The 19998-nt window shown below is 42.2% G+C and overlaps 1 protein-coding gene across 1 annotated transcript in view; it reads right to left on the bottom strand.

The window, feature by feature from the left end:
• The window catches only part of LOC128715971 (calcium uniporter protein, mitochondrial), a 104490-nt gene that overhangs the window by 8774 nt on the left and 75718 nt on the right, over window positions 1-19998 (bottom strand). The gene's annotated exons all lie outside the window — the stretch shown is intronic.

The raw sequence follows: 19998 nt of genomic DNA on the forward strand, positions 1-19998 counted from the left end.
GAAAAAAACCACCACACCACACCAAAGTGGAAAATTCTATCCACCTGAAGAATGTGCTCTGACGGCTCCGAGCGGCGGCTCCTCCATGACATGAGTCATTTTTCATTTTTCCACCATTGTCCTGTACATTCTTTTGCTTTCGCTCACCATTTGCCATCGTGGCCGTTACCGTAGGTGTGCGGGTTTCGTTGGACCGTTTGACGGTGGTTCGTGCCACGGCAGGATATCAACGTTGTGGCATTTTTATTTCTTTTATCGGCCAATCTAATCTCGTGGCTATTCGGCTGATTAACCCGCCACAGGACGGATGGGATTTCTTGCCCGGCCAAGTCGACAACGGCCTCCCAAGGTGCACGACAGACGAACGACACCATCGAGAGTGGAAACTTTTCACCCTCAAAGACCCCCCCAAAAGGTCCCAACGGTTAGAGCAAACATACGCGCGCTCGCAAATGAAATAAAAAGAGAAAAAAACAACCTCAGTGACTTGGGTGTTTCCAAAGCATTTATTTTGTGCTTCATTTTGTACACCTCGGCAACCGAACCCGCCCTTTAGCACGGGATGAAAAGTATGAACAAGAACGAAGAAATAAAGCATACTTACAACAGCAACACGGTCCAGGATTCGTTGCCGTTTCAAATGGTTTTCCAAGTGCGGTTAAAACTTTCAGCATTTGATCAGAGAGAGAGATTATCCCGCAACCGAACCGTTTGTTGGCTTTCGTCCACTTGCCAAGGCTGGGTTTGGTTTATAAATTATGAGTTACAGGACATAAATTTTGTAGTTTTAACGATGTTACGATAGGCGAGCAGCGGTTGGCAATTGATGCTGACCGAATGACCCGCGCGGAACTGGGTCCCTTAATAAAATGGGGTTTGATACGGGAAAAGGACCGAAAGTATATGGATGCAATTACTCAGCAGATAAGCAGGCTGCCTGTTTCGTCAGCTGGTGGTGCTTGTAGTAAATCAGGCTTGCACAATCAGGAGTTAATTAGTGGCGATCAAGCAGCTTGATGGATTTGATGCGATTTAAAGCGATTTAAGCTTACACATTTTTCGTGGTGTATTAATATTAAGCAACGATGTTTATTTTCACATAAACACTTAATAAGACAAGCAAACAATTATTGTACGTCATTAAACATATTAAAATATTGATTAAAACATGAAAGAACTATTTAAAATCAATGCAAAACCCATTTGAAATGAAGTACAAAATAGAAAATACTCTTAAAACATCCAAGAAATATCAAGAATCGCAAGAATGTCAATAAAATACTTCAAAAACAAATAAAATACAACAACTTAATTGAAAGAGAAAATAATATAATTAAAACAAAATTATAAAAACAATTGAAACAATACAATGAATAATATAAAAAAAGCCATTTTTGTCGAAAGATTAATATAAAATAAAAGATGAGACAGAAAAAAAACTTCAAAGAAAACAATTCCAAATCGAACGCCAATTTGAAGGATAACGCCAAAGTGCTGTAAAACCAAATTTTACGACACTAACTTTCCGCTCTGTTTCTTTCTTCAATTATCCTCCGTTAATCGATTTTAGCTAGCACGACCATGCTTCAAGCATCCGAAAGACACCCAGCGAGCCCAGACGGAAAATATGCTAACGATAAAGTGGCGAAAAAGAATAAAAGCGCCTGATGCAGATGATGCTGAATCAATTAAAGGCTTCCGAAAATAGATGAAGCTCCACCAACCGAAACAAAAACCTTTAGACACACTCTCACACCCTATACAGCACACCTACACAAGGCACATTCGAAAGGAGGACACAGCGGATGGTTTTGGTTCGATTTTTTGTCTACTCGAAGTGATGCTCGAAGCGTTCGGTGAAGGTGTGCGAGAAAAAGAACAGCGGCCAACACCAACCGTAGCCGTCTACTACCAGGTGTTTAAGCATTATACGACATAAAAAAGCGAAGCATCCACATAAAGTCGATGCGCGACTGCATCGACCGTTTGGGCGCCCAGGTGGGCGTTGGCGTGTAAAACACCATCGTCGACAACGACCACTATAGGGACGGGAGGGGAGAAGCCCTTACAGTAGCACCATTTTTCCACCATTACCACCGATCCCACCGATGAAGGATTTTCCATCCCTCGAGAATCTCCCACGAGTGGGAAGGAGAAAGGTATGATCGAACGTAAAAAAAGTGCCTGCGGGAACTGGAGCTTGTAGGTTCTTCGGTGAGCATGTCATGTTTTCCGGTTATGGCCACGATGGTTATGTTACGGCACGAACGCTCTGAGGCACTGGGTGAAACAAGCGACCGCCTGTAAGTGAGGGAGCAAGCAAGATACGAAGGATTTTCTTGGGGCCTTTTCCTCGATCGAGAATAAATACACTATCGAGCCAGGGAAGAAGGTCGGACAGGAAGGATGTAAATATCAACTTATGCTAAGCTTAAGAATCTGCCCGGAGCCAGGTGGGAAAATTGACGCTTCATGCGGGGTTACAGCAGGAAGTGTACTTCAACACCCAACAAACCGTCTCTGCCGCCGAAGCTCGTATGTTAATTGTTCAGGGCCATCGTGTGTTACCAGGGATGATGGTTGGTTAAAATTGGAAAAGCATGACGCTCGATGTTGCTCACCGAGAGCAAGACGGAGCACAACGGAACATGCCCATATGCACGGGAGAAAGGCAGATATGTTCAATTATTAAATTAGAAAGTATGACTCACACACATGGTGATGAAAGCATGAAGTGTGTATGTGTGTGCGATGAGACGGTTCCGCCGCATTGGGAAGATGGGGAGGGTAGTACTTGTCGATAAGGGTCGCACAGTTTTAATGAAATTGTTTTCTATATGTTATTTCGAGAGAACGGCTGTGTGGTGTTCGGTGTTTATGGAGAGATGTAATAAAATGCTCGAACCCACGAGCGGAGACCGCAACCGGCTGGCAAAAACTAATCGGATAAACATTCGGTAAATAATACATTTAGTTTACGTGCCGGTGTTGAAACGAGCTGATGAAATCACATCAGTTCCATTATTTTACACTCCCGAACACGTTTTCGCTGAGGGCGAACAATTTTTTTTGCAGTGCTGCAGTAATTATCGCAAGCAGAAGTAAAATTGTTAAACATGATTACGGAATGCGTGTAAGCAGCACAAACTTTATATAAATAGGAAAAGCAATTCAAGAAATGAGAAACAGCTTCTTAAAACGTAACAAATTAAAAATACACATAAATGCAATCAAGCAACAACTTGAAAATGATAAGTGAAAAGGAACAAAAATAATTATGAAAATCAGAATAAAACTAGCGTAAAGATGCAAAAGAAAAATTATAATAAAACAAATGAAAAACATTGTAAAAAGACATACAAACAAATAAGAAAACTTGAACGAATACCACAACAAACGATCAAATACTTAAATATTAGCACTAATTTATTTACTTTTGGATTTCTAAGTGAAAATTGAATTGATAATACTTGAAAACGTTGGAAACGGAATACTAAAATTCTTCTTAAAACAAAAATTAAAGGTATGAAAAGTAAAATTAGTAATAGAAATCAAAATAAAGAAGTGGAAAATAAGGAATACACAATGGTAAAAACAAACAAATAAAGACAAAGACACAAGAATGTATGAAAATTATAGAGCATAAAGTCAACAAATGCTATGGAGAAATAAATGAGAAAATTTAAAACAAAAAAAAAACAAATCCTAACAAAAAGAAAATAAATCAAGAAGGAGTGAACGCAAATAACATAACTACAACCTGTTCAAAAAAGAACGTGTAAAACATACTTAACAATATTGTAAATAATTTCAAAAAGCTGCCTACAATTTAATTTTAGTATAGATTTCGCTATTGTTTGCTGCCCTTGTTATACCGTTTGACCAGTAGCATTGATAATCCATAATCAAAATGGCAAATTTCCTGCTAATGATTCAATCCCCCACAACACTTCCACTCTAACGGGTTAACGATATCGATCAGCTGGAGCGGGCAGAGCTTCCCCCGTACAAACAACGCGCAACACTTCCCCTTTTCCCGCTGCTGCTAATGCTTTTGCACTAACGGACCATTAGCAAACGGGGCAAATGGTTTTATTCCCGAAATCAAATCCTCTCGGTGCTGGTGCAGCATGCATCCGCAGCAAGAAGGAAGAAGCGAGAAGATATGTTTATTTTGACGAAGGTGCAAAAACGCAACCGGCCCTAAATGCACATCTATTAAAACATTATCGGATGCGCTCATTACTGTGTGCTGTTTTACTTCAAATGGCAGTGCGAGGGTTTTCTAGCGAAGGGTGCGCAACGAGACGACAAGGTGTGTGCGGTTGTGCACAAAAAAAGTGTATTTACTAAACGCATCCGCAGGGCCGGCCGGGGCAGGCCGGTGTGCATGCATTCATAATGTTCCTCCCGGATTGGTGTGGTGTACTTTCTGCGTTGCATGCGAACGAAGAAAACGAAGGAACAAAAAAAAATGGGGAGTGAAATGGAAATAGTCTGAAGGAAGTTTCCAATACCAGTGGCAAAAAAGGGAGAAGGAGTGTTCGCTTCTTGTAACACCCGCCGCCCCTTCCTTGCTTCTGGTCTGTTGCCGCGGCAGCGCATTCGTGCCAGTAGACCGATACCAATCTCGCCCCTCTCGCAGCAGTAGGGCACTGGTGTTTATTTGATGTTTCGGCCATAACAACAGTGAACGAGATGTGCATGCTGCATGCATGCGCACAACACCCTCCGAAACGTACACACCCCGGCACGGCAGCGTCTTCCATCGTCTGTCGGTTGCATCGGGTGCCCGTTTTGCACAGGCGATAACGAGCAGCCTGCTTCCAAACGCGGTGTGCAGTAATGCTGATATTATCTAGTTATGATGCATCGGTATGAGCATTTGCACGAGGCCAAACATAAGCCACGAATGTGTATCGCAAACGGGTTTTGCTGTTTTTGATAAGAACGAAACGGGAAAGGAAGTATAACTGGACCGAAGGTGCATTGATTGAATATTTGCTACGTGAGCGATGGATAAAGCACTGCAGCATGTGATTCCTTTTGTCTTGATATTGGCTATTGGCACGCAATTTAAAAAAAAATCCTCCATTTTTATGTTATTCCATTTAACAAAACAAGTTTTAATAAGATTTGTTTTAAATTAATACAGACAGAAAAGCAGAAGGTTTTGCTGTTCACAAACTGTCACTGCTTATTAAACAATCTGCAAACTACAAACAACACGGCAACTTCCGGGCAAATGCTCTGAGCGTCTTGAGCGAAAAACAATTAATAGTTCAGATACTCCGCTAAGCTTTAGCTTAAGCGAAGCTTTGGGGCAAAAGGCCCGAGATGAATCGTTTCTGCCGTCGAGAGATATCCAAACTACTAGCTGTCCCGTGTGTCAGCTTACCTCTCGGTGCTTCAGGTGCGGCAAAAACAATAGTGCACTGGAATGTGCAATCGTTGTCTAGTGCTTTTTCTGCGAAAAGCAAAACCGGAAAGTGTACACTCGAAGGACGGAAGAGTCCTTGAGCGAATGGAATGAAATTTTCTGCCTGCTGAAAGGACTAGGACACGGAGAATAGACTCTTCTGGAGGTGCAAAAAAAAAACCCCCCTGTGACAAACAATGGGTGATAGTGCTCTGAAGGGGTTTATTAAATTTGCTGCTCGCTTAAGTAATATTTCTTCGAACAATATGATTATTTAGAAATGTATTAAATTGCAACATTTTATAATAATTCTATTTGGATCATTGAGAATGTGGCTTAGGGCCATAATCCTCTCCAAATCGTTGAATGCAGTCCCTTATCCGAAAGGGTGGATAACCACAAACATTTGATTTTGTAGATTGCTTCTACAGTAGAGACTGCATCCGGCTCGGTCCGAAATCTAGCTAGGCTTTACGGTATTTTCACCCTGCCCGAGAACACTCCGAGCTCCTTCAGCAGAACCACTCGTCTGCGAGCAGAAATTCGATAGTCCGGAACGCAACGGGAATGCTTCATATTCTCGCCACCGTACCCCACACCGGTACACCGGACTCTCGGACTCATTCATGGAGGGCCTTCTGATGTGGCTACTAATCTGCTCGGAAGGGTTTTTACGATCGGAATTTACCGTTCTTTGTGCAGTTCGCCGCATCCCATCGAGTCGGATGGGTGGATAGCGCCGAGAGCATAATGCACACGTCATTGGCACAACTGGTAATGTGCCGGCGGCCTGGAGCCCACCAGCCTGGCCGGTAGTGTTGTGTGACGTGCGTGCCTGCACCAGATTGCAGCAATCTGAAATTGTTGCCAAATAGTTCCAACGGCACCGGGGAATGGTGGGGTGTGGGAATGTGTTCTTGGTTAGGCATCTTCCTGATTGTTGGTATGAAGAATGTGTTCGGGGTATAATTTGGGCTTTGGGTTTTTACCTTGATGATTTTTATTTTTTTTATAATTCTTCTCCATATTTATAACATATGAGGACAGCGATTTTTATTATATGACAATTACTTGAAATTACTAATTGTTGTTTTCAAGAATACATATCCGAAACTGAGTTTCAACAAATATGACTAGATATGACGGAGTTCTGAAAATTATTCGATTTTTTCTAATATAAAAGAAAATTGGTTCAAAAGTTCAAGATTTCTAATAAAAACAGATCAGATAGAAGTCTTTTTTGATTTTTGTTAGTATAAAATAAAATGAATAAAAAGTCAATATATTGTAATTCCCCTTCCCAACGGCGCCATTACTTAATTCTGTGGAAAACACTAGACTAAGTGAATTTCTTATCCACGCCCAGCTCCGACAGTAATGCAGTTGCATCACACCATTGCAAGACACACACCACACACAACAGACCGGAAGCCATATTTTGCCCAACAAAAACCAATTCCAGGAGTCCATTTCTCAATAAAGCTCGCCATCGCCGAATGCCTAATTTATCTATCTGTCGCGTCCTGTGTGGCGCAAAAGTCGCACACGGGTGGAAAGACTCAAGCAATTGCAGCAGAAAAAAGGGATCCAAAATCCACTCGCCAGTGCGCGTGAATGGGCAGACAAACATATTTCATCCCCGGTATGTGTGAAAACAGCACATCAGCAAACATTGACGGGAAGAAGAACCGGTAGCTTTTGGCTTATCCGTCTTTAGCTACTTCTAGGACCGGCAACTTTCTCGCCGTACATCATTATTCTTGCTCTGCACGGGACAATACAACACAAGCAAAAAAAGCGAAGGATGCATCTATCCGTAAGCTCGTTTGTTACGTTGCATTACCTTTAGAAGTGCAGTGTGTCGAGATGTTGCCCTGAAGAATTTTGTTTGTATCGTTGGCTCTTGCAATTTTCTAACCATGTTTGAAGTAGTTCTGCAGACACAGCGAATGGGATGAAAAGATTTACTTAGTTTACTTTAAGGAGGGGGTTGGAAAGAACAAGTAATCCTTGTCGGTGTATTGAGGCAATGGAAAAGTTGGAGCATCAATGTTTTGAAATATTAAAATAAAATATAATATAACACGTGCTTGTAAGACCATCATTAACTTAAACTTCAACAGGAAGGAGTAGTAAACTAAATCGATATTTCCATTAAAATTATGTCAGAGTAATCGTAACATGAAAATTTGCATTTGCATAAACCATTATATACACTGCAGGGCGACGAGCGTTAATGAAATCATTTCCACGAAGCCCGGCGTTTGAAGCATCATTAAACTATCCTTGTGTCGTAACACTCACATCCACAACACGGTCAAATGGTTACAATAGGCTAGCGTGACCTGTAATTACTCACCCATGGTGGCCTTTAAAGGCGGGCAAATGATTGACCACATAATACCGCGTCCGATTCGCGGCTGAACGATGTTTGAAGATCGATCGTTTAACGTACGTTAGTGATTAATCCTCAATTTACTGAGTCCGTTAACATAATTAGCTTCAAGAGAGGATGATCTTGGAGGATTCATTTTTCAAAGCTACATCTTGCAGGATATTCTAGATCGAGATATGGTTTTGATTATAGCTAATAAAGTTTCTACTATCGGCAACAGAAACTTTCAGTAAACAAACTATAAAATCGTTGATACCACCAATTTCACAACAACTTCCACGTACTAAAGCTTCATCAAACTGTCAAATGCACAACTTTTTAAGGTTTGCACATGCTTACAAAGAACGTGAAATGGCTGTCGTAAAATAGTTAAATAGCTTCCCCACAGATGGATGGAAAAAAGTACGGATTCCCACCACCGTGCACTATTCCGGATCAAGCGCCCACGCAACAACTGGCCCTCCTAACTACCAAACAGCGGCTCAAGGGTTATCTTGCAAGGAGGCCTGCTCACTAAAAGACTCCCCGGTGGGATGGACGGAAGCGAAAGCCTCCCACCGACCAAAGACGACTCGCGAAGTCAGCAAACATGACCGAGAAAGCCGCTGGGAGTTGTTAGAAGTATGGGTACGAGCACACACACACACACACATACTAAAGCTTTGGTGGGCAAAACTGCAACCGAACCAAGCCCTGGTACGCCGGGTTCAATTTTTACGGTACACAACATTATCCCTTCGGTGAAGGGATACTCGTTGAGTCGGCACCCTTTTCCCCCCTTTTCGTTCAGCAGCCGAAGGGAAAGAAAAGGCTGGTTGTCCAACCCCCGAAGCAAAACCAGAAGTAGGTCCTTTTGGCTCTACCGGCCTTGCTTTTGTTTATGGCGCTTCCGTTTGTTTTCTTGAGGTTCGTGTTGCCTTTGTTCCTACCGAATAGGGGATGTTGCTTCGACCCGGGACAAAAAAGTAGTAAACACACACACACACACACACACACATTGGGATATAAAGGAGGCGCTCTTATCATGTTTAGGCTGTGTACAGTGCACTTTTCTAGGCGTTTTTCTTCAAGCTTCGGGGTAGTCTTAAGGGTGGGAGTCAGCTTAGTATAGGCGGATCAGGGGGGTTTCTTTGTCCACCACAAAGGACTTCGGACCGGGACGATTTGTGTTGAGCGAAGCTGTCTTTTGGAATGAGAAAACCCCCCAAAAAAGAGGGGGGAAACTAATCTATAGGAAGCGACAAAAAAATAAATCACATCTAAGTCATCAAAACCTAGAAGAACTACCACTGGAAACGATTTGGACGAATTTTCATTACGTATGTTCTTCAGTGCTGTTGATACTCTGGTACCGGAACGGAAGCTTTTGAGATTCTCCCCCCCCCCCCCCCCCCCCCCCCATTAAATAAACACAAACTTCGATGACAACTGAAATTAGGTTTTCAGCTAGTCCAAACCACCACCATCATCGTCGGTCCTGCTCGAACACGAGGCTCGAGCTCGGTGGGAATACAGGGTTTGTGTTACGTAAATGTGTGGCAAATCGTAAGGAACACAACAACACAACTTTGTTCGCTGACGGTCGCCGGATAAGTCGCAGTTAGTATGGAACGGCACCGGTTCAGAGAATAATTGAAGCGTGGAACTTTTGAAAAAAAAAACAATAATGCAATCCATACCACAGGGATGGAACAGTATTAGCAACAGGACATGCGACCGGTCCGTTCCGTTGTTTAAAACTTTCCACACCCGTGCGGCATCCGTTGAAGTTGTTCATTTGCGTGTCATTTGCAATCCGTGACAATTTGCGGGCGGTACTAAACTTCCCGAGGGGGGAATGAAGCATCTGTTGCATCATTGTTGAGCAACATAATTGGGTGGTTTAGTGGAGACAGTGGGGGGAAAAAAAAACTTTGGCTAATGAAACAATTTATGTTATGAGAAACGAGATATTGCTGCTGAAACTCTCCATTACTGTAAATAAACAGGCAGCAATAATAATATTTGAAATGTAAAATGCAAAGGAATAAATTGTTTCCATCCTGACTTTGACGCACGTAAGGTTAAGGGGGTGGTGTACTGTGTAAATTATCAGCGATGCCACTAGGTATAATGGCTGGAGACCGTTTATTTATTTGTTGTAGATGGAAAACAATAGAACAAGCATCTGTATTTCGTCTACGCCATGCATTTATGGTAGCAATACCTTAAAAGGAACCACTCTTTTTTAGGCTGCCAGAGTATACTACCCCCTTAAACGTGGCGTAAGCTCATGATAACAGATTTCCCATGTCACAAAAGCTTTTCGATATAATGGAAAAAAATCCATGGATGAAAAAAAAAGAAAATTATAAAGTCACACACCACATTAAAGCACTTCGTCGAAAATGGGTTCTTTCCGTAGCGATCCCTTTCTAATAATACTCTCGACAAGTTCAAACCCCTGTAAAATGGCTTCCTTAACCCTCCGAGAGCACTACGGGAACACAACATAACACGCTCCTGCGTACGTGGCTCCCCAGAAATAGCTTTCCGCACGCCCTAAGGATTTCCTGTACGTCGTTTGTTTCCGTCCAAGCACATAACGACGTCGGAAGATAAAACGGGCGGTCGATTTTTTTTTCTGCTCATTTTCCCATTTCCTTCTGGCCAGCCCGACCGTGGGCAAATAGGTTATCATTGATCCGACGGCCGGATGCAGAGGGAAACGGGTTTCGATGTGGAAAACTGAACGTTTGGAAAATAGCGAGCCGATAGGCCCGGGGAGCACTGAACCACCCTGGTGGATCCTTTGCCCACGCCGACCCGGCAAAGCTTGTTTAATACGATGATGTTACAGATTTTCGTGTAAATCCCTCGTCGGAGTGGAATGTTTGTGGGGTTTTTTTTTTGCCGATCCCGTGTGGTGACACGACACGATTGTAGCACGGATGAGACAAACTAATTAACAGGGTGAGTGAGTTGACCGGGTTTCTCTGACGCTCTGGAGTCGATGCTAAGCGGGATTAATTGTTCCCACTTAATAGGATCAAATGCCTACAAGGGTAACACATCAGACCGCGATGGGTTTTGTTTGCCATCAATCAAATATAATGTTCTATATTAAAGCATCGCTGCCAGCTCGTTGCCGGCGGGGTTTTATTATGTTCTAATTGAATCTAGAACAACAACAAAAAAAACCCTGAAATTTATCAATTCTTATCCCCGAAATACTCACTCAACATTATTGTGGAGCTAATTGCTCGGTCGAGTAATGCCGACAATGGCAGCAAATCGGTTTTAATTAAATAATAACGGTCGGCAAGCTACAATTGGTTGCTAAAGAAGCGAAGATCTTTCGTTTGCTTCACACAAAGCCGTGCGGTTTGCAATACCGAATAGTTTTCCCCCCGCCCCAGTCAATGTTTTGTGTACCAGTGAGCCGAGACCAATACAACTTTCGTCGCAATGCTGGTGCTACAGCAGGTGCTGGGCCATACCACACAGTTAACCGCCGAAAGACCAAAGTACGAAACAAACTCCATCGAACAACCAGCGGGAAAGGAACTAATTAAGAACTTTTCAAGCAGCCAACACCAGCCAACAACGGATCTTGTCCGCTGTCAACGGGAAACGGTATCGGCTTGTCTAGTTCTGGGGTGCAAGTGTTGTCCATCTGGCAACGCTTTTCAGCAAAAGACACTCTCGCTACGGTTCGCTTCTGAAAGCCCTAGCCGATGATGGATGGATGGCGCACAACAAATCCTGTTCAATGTCGATCCCAGCCTATCATCCTCAAGGATAGCATCGGACAGCAGCGCAGAACATCCTCCGACACCGTCCGGAATGTTCGGCATCCCATTCAGGAAAGCATTACGACACGGTTCGAGCATCCACTCTGATGGACAGGCAAATTTCCGCATTGTCCTCACCATAAATCAACAACACCGAAAGTGATGCCTGAGGAGCCTTGTTCTCGTCGGTTGCTCGTAACTTCCTGTGGTTTGCGGTGTCGTCGAGAGCGTCTTTTGATGAAGATGTGCTACGGCCAGTGGTTGAAAAGCGAACTACTGGGCACCGACCGGTCCGTTCCGAAAACCAGTCCAGCAAAGTTATTTTGCAAATAGCGAAAAAGTATGGGGAGAGTGTGATTTTTTACCTTGAGCATGATTGGATTTCGACCAGGGTTTGTTGGAATACCAGGTACACGAGCCATTTGGGCGAGAGAGATTTCGGACGCCCGAGATGGATCGATTAATTAAGATGGAGCTTTGCACCGAAGCGAATGGAGGTCGATAAGCGAATTATTATGCTTGAATAAAATGATGCGGTGGTTTTGGCAAATTAACGAAGAGCCTCGGCTGGAAGAAGTGAGGCAAGCATATTGTGTTGGTATTTGGAATTGCAACTTCAATCACTCAATCATTGGTAAGCGGTTCTTGAACATGCAATTGGGTAATTTTGGGCAAACATTGAAGTAGAATTTAAGTTGTAGATTCTATGATGAATATCCCAGGCACTTCTTGATATTCATAACCATAGAAAGTTCGAAGATCCTGATGTTATTGATTGATTTCTTCTACTCTTAATAGAAAAATATGATTTCAAAAATGTTTGGAATCAGGTTAATCGAAGAATGACCCTGTTGAGGCAATTTCCAACAGCAACAACTAAAATAAACTCGCATAATAGCTCATTCTGCACAGATAATTCATAAAACGTTTAGTCCAACAAAAATGGCGGAAATTTTCCACATCGCATTGTAGCACGCAAAAATAAAGTGCATTTAACGTAAAGATATACATGTGTTTAAGGGCTCCCCCTTCAGTTGCTTCGCCAAGAATTCACCAGGAAACACTTGTCGCCTCATAAGTACGCCCACTTCCTCCCCAAACGGGAAAGCTAACCCGGTGAGGAATAGCGTACCACCTACATCGGTGACTTAGACCGAAAGTTCCCAACATGCTTAAGTCCCATCCTTCTACCTCTGTGACGCTTGCCAACAAATGAATTTCGTGTAAATTTGCCATCACTGATTGACTTTCGCGCTAATGTACCCCCGGCGCCCCGTGCTCCCGTCGAGATCCACTGCCACAGCATGAACTGCTAATCATTGCCGGTTGTAAGATGAGCGTTAAACATCAACATCAGCGTCAAGCGTTTGTCGGCGATGATGGAAAAGGCGGCCACATTTGTTCGCATTGTCGCTAGAGCCTCGTTGCGGGAATCGAAAATTACCTGTCGGGTGAAGGGAACCGTCAATCACCGTATGCTCGGGATGCGCTTTCGCGAGCATTTATGATGCGATGTGAAGCGTTTGAGTGGTGCCGCTTATGTTGAAGCACTTTTGGAAGTGTTCGGGCTGGCCTTATGCGGTTGAAGCAATGTGGGCAAGCGCAAGGTTGAGTGCGGGGAATGGTTTTTTTGTTGCTGGTAAATATTGGTCGCATAATGTGGCACCGAGTTTTCGAGTGTTGTGACTTAACTATCGGTTATTATTGAATTGTGGTATTTGATATCAAATTTTTGAATCATAAGTATGCTCTTCATGAGATGCAGCTCTGTTCCGATCAATATATGATGTAAACTGATAAATTACACAATGTACAAGACAATATTGTAACATGTGTAGTAAGTTATCTTGTCCGAAAACAAAATCTCCAGGATATTCTAGGATTGTACCACTACCAATTCCATTTTCAATAAAAGAGAGATGTGCCAACGCCATGCTCAGTTGAAGATATTTTAAAGAGATCTTAAGAATCAGCCGTTTAATACAGCCTCTTTAATTAGGAAAACAAAGTTCAACTTAAATAAAATAACGTTCAATTCAATGAACAATCATAACTTCAGGGTATTTGCTCCAAAAGCATAGCAATAGATTGGGTTTTCCCAAACTCACTTTGCAAAATCTTCTGCAAACTTCGTGGTCCCCCCCTTTAGGGGGTTAGATCCGCTTCGCGAGCCGCGAACAGTTTCGTGCCGTGCGTCGTGATTGCATGAGGCAAAATATGCACAATTCATGAGCACTTTCTTCGTCGGAGATTTTAGCCAAACGCCGCCAAACGAACAAATTTCGGTGAAAGAAGAGAGTCGTTGAGGTCTCGCGAGGGATTCGCGAAAATTTTGCCCGAACGGAAAAAACAAACCGGGGGGGAAAATATGAGCACTGAAATAACAAATTGCAGCACGAAATCGCACTGGATGGACACGATCGTGGCTTTTAGGTTGCGGTTTGCGAGAAGCAAATAATTGTGTTCATTTTACCCATTATCATTAGGGATGGTAATTTCGATCGCTTTGATCGACTGGTTCGATCGAAACGGATGCGAGCGGGTTAAGATAAAAGGGAGTTGGACGGTGGGTGGAGCGCGTTTGGAACACTTTTGGACGTGAAAGAAGTTAAACGACGAAACATAGATTAAATCATTGAACAGGTTGGGAGCAATGGCGGGGCGCTAGCATCAATGATTTAATGTACCAAGGGTAAGTTCAATTTCATACACCATTACCGATCGGAAGGTGAATCTCTGAAGATGGTGGAGTCTAAAGCCAAAAACAAAAAAATATCGCTCGATCCTCGATCGAATGCATCATTTCGGCGCGAAGCTATATTCCAACACAACCAAAGCCATTCCTTTTTTTATGACCCATATAAACCATGTGGTGAAGGTGCTTTGCGCTGCTGCACGTGGATTGATTTCCGGGCAGCATCGTAACCAACGTTTACAAGTCAATAAAAGCCAGCTGTAAAACTGCATACCAGGTAGTTGCCATGTGCCGACATGCAAATCACAACACGGACACATAGTTGCGGCAGAAAGAAGAGCACTCTCAAAACTCAACAAGCCTGATCGGGGCCAGCACAGGAATAGCACCAACAGCACACACCCTCTGCAGATTCGCATCGCTCGATGCGCTTGCACCGCTGAGATCTGCATGTCTCGTATCGCACCGCACGGGAAAGAAAAATGATAGCGAAAAAGGTATCCGCTAGATTCATAAATTAAACGATCGGCTAGGCGCAAGTCCGAAACCATCGACGGTAAGTCTGATGCATTTCCAGACGGGAATCGTGTCGTTTGTGGAAACTAAAAAAAAATCGGAGCAGTAGAGTGTTAGAGGTACCGTGTTAATGATACTCCACCACCCGAGGAAACCGAACGGAATCCATTTGTTTAGGTGCGACTATGATGAAGAAGCTTTTACTAAACGGCACTTAGGTGTCTGTGTAATGGATAAGTCTCTGGAACGATACGAATTAGGAAAACGGACGTCCAATAACTTATTTTCACATGTTGACGAAGTTTTTTCTAAAAACCACCGATTCATATTATAAAAATTACTTCAAAATATAGTATTATTTAAATGAGAACAAACTGCTAACATAAACAGGGCCACAACAGAAACAGGGTCGTACACTTCTTATAAATTAAAGTTTGCAAGTTCTTCTACTTCTTCTTATATTTTTTCTTGTACTTTCTCTTCTATTCCTGCTTGTTCTATTTGTTTTATTTGTACTATTTGTTTCTCTGCTGTCTTTCCCATTTGCTACTTATTCTTCCGTGTTTTTTTAAATTTTTTTATTGTTTTATCATTTACTTTTCATCATCTACTACCACTTTTAATTCTACTGTTCCTTCTATGATTTTGTGTCTACTTCATTTACTTATTCTTTTCTACTCCTTCTGTTAACTCTTTCCAAATTTTTCATCTTCTCTTATAACTTATCTTTACTCTCTATTGCTACTTGGTCTTGTTCACAATTGTTCATGATCTTTCAAGGGGATACTTTTAGATGGAACGTAGAAGTTACAGCAAGAGCTCGCACAATCTCTCTCTACACACTTATCAACTCGCATTCGGACATCTGAGCGTCGTTTTCCTTCCCAATACGCGCATCGCACACGCTAATCTGGCCGATTCGCTAAAGTTTGACATGCGAAAGCTCCCGATCGACGGACGGCTGGAAAATGCGCCAGCGAGTGAACGAGCAAAGCGAGGGTAATAAAACACAAGCGTAGTAAAGCCGCGGGAGCTAAAGAGAGCAGGCATGACGAAGCAAACCGAAAGGAAAGGTGCAAAAGGCGTCGTCGAGCACCGGGCGGATGGCCGTCTTCCGTGACGGTGGAACGCTTTCGCACCGCTAGCGTCGCGGGACCGCCGGTCCGCAAAACCGGGCTGGTGCTGCCGATGCGCGGTTTTAGTATATGTTTACTATTCGATTCGATCGGTTCTCCCAACGCCGTGTGTTGCCGCGTCGCGTCGAGTCGAGTCGGTTGCTTCGGTGCACGTGCACAGATCGCAGTCTGAAATTGCAGTCTTGGGGACTGGAAGTCACCGTTTCCAAGTGTTTCCGTGAAAAGGGGGGTGTGGTGTTAGTGGGTGTGAGTGTGTGTGTGTGTGTGGCGTGCGCACGATCAGGTGACTAAAGCGCATTTTGGGGAAAATCCCCAAAATCTGACAGTGTGCAGTGTTGTGGAAAAAAGCATTATTTGGACAGTGAAGCGTCGTGAGAGCATCTGAAGGAACAGTTTCTGAGTGTAAATTATGCAGACTGCATCGATCAGTAACGTAGCGAAGAAGCAGTATTTGTGAGGCATTGCGCATGTGGAAATAAGCAATAAATGGACTGGACTGTCAACAAGTACACGAACAATAAAAATATTCCATCGGGTGTGATGCAATTCTGATAAATTAAATCGTTCCGACCATCGCTAGGATTCCGATTAAATTCTGTGTGAGTAATTATGAGAAGAAAAGCATAATGATTGTTTTATTTAATGGAAATTTCTAAATGCGTAATGCTTTATATGAGCTGAGCAATCTAAGATTAGCTTAAACTAAATGGTACACTTTATAAAATTGGCACCAAGATGGCGACGAAAGAGTTACTGAAGTTTAAATTGGCTTAATTGAACTGCAAGTCCTAGATAACAGAGGTTCATAAAACTTACTCTGTCACCTCATAAAGCTCATGCTTAAGTATTCGTAGTGTCGCAGCTCCTGGTTGCTGGAATATTAAGGAAAGCTGACCAACAAATGTGGAGAATCAATCATATTTTTACATATTTTACACGCTCAAAGCGACCAAGCGATGATGTTTTGAGGACTTTATTCCCAACTTCAAAGAAAGAGTGAGATATGGAGGACCGTTCCAAGGCATTATTTTTGAAGCATTAGTCGAGCATATATTCTTTGGATTACGATAACAATATTTTAGATAAGAAATAAATAGAAGGAAACGGCATTGTTTGAATTGCATTGACGATGAAAGAAATCAAGCATTTGCACAGTTTTAATAGTAATTGTTGAATAATGATGTTGTTTGATAAATAGAACTTATAAAAAGCCTTGAGTTTAGGACACTATTTGTTGGGGACACCCAGCACGCTTAGCTAAAAAATGAAGAACATTTATGTTCTAATTCTAAACACATTTGCAGAATTTATTATCCAAAAATAGAACAAACATTACAAGCAACCTTTCAATCCTTGTTAACGAAGAAGAACTTCCATGTTTTTATTATTCATACTATTATGATGGTTTTTTAACGTGCTGCCAAGAACTCATGAGTGATAAAAATCATGCATCGGGACAAAGCGAGATAAATATCATTAAAAAAATATATTTAAATTTTTTAATACATCATGGCCGATTAGTTAAAAATATTACCAACCCTCGTTTTGATACAAGATATCGAATTTGTTGTATTGGAACAGTCGCAATGTTCACCCTAATCTCTCTTTCTAATATAATTTAGCAAACAATATGCATTACACAGTGCCAATTCAAGTGCTCCATGGAAAAGAGAATACTAAATTGATTTCCGACCTAATCTACGCCGATTCCGTGCTGGTAAAAAGCAATCAGCATCATCAATCGACCATAAAAAAGGACACATAAATTAAAGCTCCTACAAAAATGTGCACTGAACAACCTTCCAAAAGGATAACAGTTCACAGAAGGATCGTCGTCATCGGTCTACCATTCTACCTTTAGAAGCAGAGACAGGAGAAAAAATCAATTTAAATCTAACATAAAGCAATACGACAAGGACGCACCCAAACTTCCATAAACGTAAGATCAAACCAAGAGAGTGGTTAACGGAAGAAAAATTAACGACCAAAATAAAAACATAACAAAAGCACATTAAATGCACATCAAATCACTTGTTGGGAAGGTGTGCGCTGTCGTCGTCGTACGCACGGTGCTCATCCGTCCAGATCCGTCACACGCTGACCCAATTACTGGTTGGGTGACTGACTGACTGGGCAGAGCGTGTTTTTTCCGACCAAATTTCCTCGCCCTTCGTAACCACCCTGTAAGCTGCGTTATAGATCGTTTTTTTTCTTCTTCAACCCTTACCCATAAAACACGCTGTAATTACCCCGAGTGCCGTGTTGTTTTCACTGGGCGGAAATAAAACTGTCTCGCCAAAAAGCCAAACGATATTTCCAATCAAAATGGAATCTTCTGTCTTTGAAATGTCGCCCATTTTCTTATACAACTTTTCCATGCAAATGTATGCGTCTTTTTATCAGGAAGCAAAGAGCCAGGGAAGGGGCTTGTTTTTTTGTTCAATTCCTTGTCCGTGTGTTGTTTTTTTTTCATTGAATTGTTGTTTAATCCGACGGGCAGTGCAAGCTTGCACTGAACCGAGTAAGGAGGTTCCATCTATGTTTTTTTTTTCGAAGGAGAAAACCTAAGAAACATTGAGGGCCTTCGTTTGATTCCGTTTCTGCCTATACAATTCGACGCACTTCACTGACCAAACGCAACGCAATGTCGAAACGGTAGTTGTGGGCTTTTCTTGTGTGTTTTTTTCCTTTCTCTCTCCTTCTCTCTCTCTTTCTCTCTCGTCTACCTGCTTTTCTTCTCTCTGTTATGTATCGATCATTTTCTTCGTTCGGCCACGCAATGCTTCGCCAACCAGCCGGTATGTGTATTCCGTACTCTGCGCCTGTATGACTCCTGGCGAGCATAATTAATACATGTGCCGTTCAATTAGCTGTATTTTGCTTCTTCTTGTGGGCCAATTTTAGCGTGTGTTGTTTTTGTTTCTCTTCCTTCCTTTTGCGATTCCTTTTCCTTAACCCATGGATGGCACACTAAAGGGAAATCGCTGATTTGCAGGAGGATGCCCATAAATATCGCCCAACAATCCAGGAAGGAGGGAAGTTTTGAGTGGCTGAGGTAGTTTCCCACCCACAAAAGTACTAACTAAGGGTGGCCACTAAGGGTTTTTTTTTTTGCACGAGTAGTCACTTTTGCATGTGTGTTCCATGCGGCTCAAAGTTACTCCCAAAGTTAGGGTAGTAGGTGTGTGTGTGTGTTTTTTTTTTATTTAAATGTCCAAAAAACGAGGGGGAAGTGGGCACAGTGTATTATTCCAGGAAACCCCTTGGAAATATCGGAAAACGAGAGAGTTAAAGCCAACCGGCACAAACGCAGTACTCTACATATATTAACTAAGAGAAGTGAAACGGCTTAAAAAAAAAAACACATAACCAAACCGTTTTTGGCAAACGTTGCTTACAGCGCGCTGTCTCCCACGAGGCAAACCTAAACAAAAAGGATGTTGAGCAGCACAAGAAAAAAACAACACGAGTTAAAAAAAAAAGAACGGAACAGCCTCAAAACCAACCGAAACTGGCGTAGTTGTTTTTTGTCTCCTTTCTCGTGTGGTTGCATTTACAACTCAAGCGCTCCATTGCACGGAATAAGTTGTACTTTTACGGTCGACACAGTGTCTAGGCAGGGCGTTGCTGCAGCAGTTGGCGTTGGCTTAGCTGTAGCATGCTCAGTTTTTCTTCTTGCTTGTTCTTTTTAGTGTTTTATGCTACAGAAATGGTTGAGATTTATGGTTTTTGTGCAAAATAATAATAATTTGCTGAAACTACATAGAAGAACTTGAACAAGAACTATGTTACGGTTTTGTATTACATAAAGAATATGGCGATGTTAATCTTTAGGTTTTTATTTGAATTTTTAAAAGTATTTAAATTTAAAGTTATTAAAAGTAATGAGTTCTTGCAGGTGTTCTTTTAATTAATCAAGAGCCGTCGTTTATCTCAATTTTTTTCCTATACTTCCTCTGGCCACTAAATTACTACTAGTCTACCTGACCCGATTAAGGTTGGGTTGTCCGGTGTCATTCTTACGACATACACTACTGTGATTATCTCACAAAATGTGTGATTAG

Source organism: Anopheles marshallii, chromosome 3, assembly GCF_943734725.1.
Source record: "Anopheles marshallii chromosome 3, idAnoMarsDA_429_01, whole genome shotgun sequence".
NCBI lineage: Eukaryota > Metazoa > Arthropoda > Insecta > Diptera > Culicidae > Anopheles > Anopheles marshallii.